The sequence below is a fragment of the Gavialis gangeticus genome, unplaced genomic scaffold (assembly GCF_001723915.1).
Source record: "Gavialis gangeticus isolate Ggan-Ray unplaced genomic scaffold, GavGan_comp1, whole genome shotgun sequence".
In the NCBI taxonomy this organism is placed as follows: Eukaryota; Metazoa; Chordata; order Crocodylia; family Gavialidae; genus Gavialis; species Gavialis gangeticus.
This window is the reverse complement of record NW_017729001.1, coordinates 12,603,095-12,606,619: the sequence shown is the minus strand read 5'-3', so window position 1 is coordinate 12,606,619 and position 3,525 is coordinate 12,603,095. Positions and strand designations below refer to the sequence as shown.

General features: G+C 33.9%; 2 protein-coding genes and 1 long non-coding RNA gene across 3 annotated transcripts in view; 1 reads left to right on the top strand and 2 right to left on the bottom strand.

The window, feature by feature from the left end:
• Positions 1-3,525, top strand: part of RSPH14 (radial spoke head 14 homolog) — a 282,158-nt gene that overhangs the window by 183,517 nt on the left and 95,116 nt on the right. The window lies entirely within an intron of this gene.
• The window catches only part of GNAZ (G protein subunit alpha z), a 178,339-nt gene that overhangs the window by 154,020 nt on the left and 20,794 nt on the right, over positions 1-3,525 (bottom strand). The gene's annotated exons all lie outside the window — the stretch shown is intronic.
• LOC109290380 overlaps positions 1-3,525 on the bottom strand; it is a 19,502-nt gene that overhangs the window by 6,032 nt on the left and 9,945 nt on the right. The window contains exon 2 of the long non-coding RNA XR_002095587.1: positions 1,305-1,307. This is a non-coding gene — a long non-coding RNA (uncharacterized LOC109290380). The remainder of the gene's footprint in view (positions 1-1,304; positions 1,308-3,525) is intronic.

The window sequence follows — 3,525 nt, the reverse complement described above, 5'->3', positions numbered from 1 at the left end:
TGACTCCAGTCATCTCAAGAGCATGGAGATGCTAAGCACCCCCCTACACCTTCATAAACTCCCCCCCACACCCACCTCCCAACCATACAAAGTACATGCATAATTTTGCATAACTGTGAGTTTTTCTGTGTGTAATTTAGAATTTTTAGCTGTTGATTAAAATTACAATTAATTGCGACTAATTTTTTAATTGCGCAACTAATTGTGAGCAAATTTTTTAGTTGTTTGACAGCCTTAAATTAATATAATGATAGGAAAGCCAGTCGTAAAGCTGTATAGCACAAGGCATAGCAGCAGCTTAACGCAATCCTAAGACTGTCTTCTTTGCAACTAAAGCCATGTCAGTTCTATGTAGGTACACAAGTCCAGGTACTTAGATTGTATAGCAGGCTCAGAGCTTACGCTGGTAATCAAAATCAGCTTCTGGTAAAACACACTTCTTGTGCCATTCAGTAGCGACTCCTGCAACAATTTAAGAGCAATGCCAGGAAGTTCTGCAAATATCCCTGTCCTGTTTTCCACAATTAGGAAAAGAGTAGCTATATGAGGGGCTTCAAAGAGTGAAATTGGGCACTGCAGCAAACTTCATGTGTGGAAAAATGTGTTAACCTGTGAAAAAAGTTGTTTTCTTAATATAAGTGCATTACTTTTGTTTTCAAAATACCTAAGTGGCCTTGTCTAATTACAGTACAGCAGTCCGGACATGTTCATTTTTAAAATGGAGACTCACAAATATGAAATCAAAATATTTTGCTTGTCTTTGGCTTGCTAAGTGAAAAACAACCTAATATAAACCAATATCACATTTGAGCTGGAAGTGAATTTTAAAATCCTCTCCAAACACAAGTTTAATGATGTGAAACCTGCCAGGTTGTAAGAGTTAAATAAAATAATGGAATAAAAATAAATTAAATGACCAAACTTCTAGCAAATACTCTAGTTTGGACATTTGTTAAGAACAGATACTATTGGACAGACTTGATTTATTATTTTGATAGAAGTGAAAAATAGAAGAGACAGAGAAAGTGGTCAGTACAAAAGAGCTGAATTATAGCAAAGCATTTGATAAAAGTGTCTTATGAAGTAACTCCAAATTGCTGAACATTGGCTTGGCCAGGAACAGTGTCACATGTACTCCAAGTGACTGAAAGAGCAAATAGAAAAGTAGTGATAAATGTAAATTGTCAACTTTGGAGGAAATGTCTAGCCAGATACTCCAGGGATCTGTTTTATGTCCAAGTCTATTTACTATCCTAATTCACTATAGAAAAAGGAATAAACAGCATGTTAATGAAATCCCTAACTAACTTCTTTGCATCTGACTGCAACCTAATGTTCTTTAGATTCTTTATATGAAGTAAGTTTTCAGTTGTATACCAGTGTTAAGGGTGGTTAAAAGATAGAGGTAACAGTAAAATCAAAAGGAAAGAAGGTAGTTAGAAAAAAACAGGCTAAAAATGAAATCATGCAGTATTCTATTGAAGCAGAAAAATACATAGACAAAGGAAGAACCACTCCAGAAATGGGGAAAGAATTATTAAGTGGGAAGGGGACATGGCAGGAAGAAAGGGCAGACATGTAGCTAAGAAATTTGAAAAGACCAAGTGGTCTCGTGTCAAAATCTGCCTGGAGATCAAAGAAATACAAAACAACAATGTCCACTGGAAGAAGGTAACATTGTTGAATTTACATACAAGAGAAACTTGCATGCTGTGGGAAGAGTTAAACACATTAACTGTTCTGGAGAAAATGTGGAATTGTTGCATGTAAGGTGATAAAAGAGATGACAAACAGCTTTCTTAAATACTGCAGTAGAAGAGGTTAGGTTAAAGATGGAAAGTAGTCAGGGAATACAAGGTGCATGTGTAACGATTACAACATTAATTTCCTATTGTACAAGTTAGAGGCAGTGCACACAGAATTTATGGAACTAGGAAAAAGTAAAGAAAGAAAGGAAGAAGATTTAAAATGGGTTTATTTTTCTTCAAGCACTTTGCTTTTACATCTGAGACAGGAATAAATATTTTAACCATCTACATCTGATGAACAGGATAAATGGAATGGTTATAAGTAGTTCTTTAGCCATTTTTTATCCAGTTTTCACTCTTAAGTAAAGATTCATGTTCTGATAATGTGCCCCATGTATATTTTTGCACATATAAAATAGATTATTTTATACTCATTTTAGTTTTCTTTCTTTTGCCATATCATAAATTGGGCCTTTCCATTGGTTCTTTCATCTGTACAACACCAAACCAGCTAAGTTGTTTGGGTTTTTTTTAATGGTTAAACATTTATCTGGTTATCAGTTTCATGCATTTAAAGTACACTATTGTTGGGTAAAATGATACTATCAATTTCAGGCTGGTCAAGGTTCAATATTGTGGATAGGCATGGAAAAAAAGGATGAAGAAAAATAAACTCTTCCACGTGACAATAGTCTCTCCACAAAGACAGTAGAAAAATAAAAGGCCACCCAGGGATCCCATTTCTAGCCACAGAAAGTTGGAATGGTCTGTCCTGTTGCTGTAATAGCTTAAAAACTGTTTTAACTGTGGTTACACATCCTGATATCAACAGGGCATTAGAGATGTTCACTTGCAGTTTTTGCCTTTCATATTATTTGTAATAGGCTAATGAACACAGATACACAATCTCTGTAGGCTTCACAAATGGTTTTGTCTGCTTTGTTAGATAACTGTATTTCTTGTTCACTAATTAAATAAAAAATCATTTCTCCAATTTTGTAATTTTTTTGCTTTAACACAGAAAGTGTAGCTTTAACACAGAAAGTGCTTGCTGAGAGAAATTTTAAAGTGTGGATGTATTACACATTTGAAATGCAAATACACATATTTTTGCACAGCAATAACGTTTCAGAATCATATATATTTTAACATGGTAAATTACTGGTATTTTAAAACAAAATACATATTATTCCCTGGGTGAACATTTAAACACCTATTTAAGCAAATTAAGTTGAAGTAAACTACATTTGAAAATCTAACCCTACAACATGAAAACAGCCTCTGAGCCAAGCATATAGTCTCCATTTTCTCTAACTCTGGGAAATGTTTTTGTGTTTGGATTGTAGAATTATTTTTAAAAATTAATCTGTATTGATGTTAATTACTGGAAAAGCTAATGCACTCAGTAGATTAACCATGTTGCTCAGTAATGGTATAATTGAGCCACATGAGGTTTTCAAAATGTATTTGCAATTCTATATTGCATGATGGACTGTGCCACAGAAATAGTCTTTTCCCAGTTCTTCTGTCCTTTGGAAGTCTTGAGAGGATCCCCAGAATGAGCGTTATTTTGTTGCTTGAAAGGTTAGGCCACAGTTATAGTAACCACATGTTCGTCTTATAATACTAATAAACTTGATACTTGATGCCACTACATAAAAAGTTATTATTTTACTACTGTGTAATTTACTTAATAAGCTAAATTTGATTATCAAACTTTGTTAATTTTACCCATAAATTTAGTAGTAACTCCAGCAAATTTTGCAACTTGCAACTA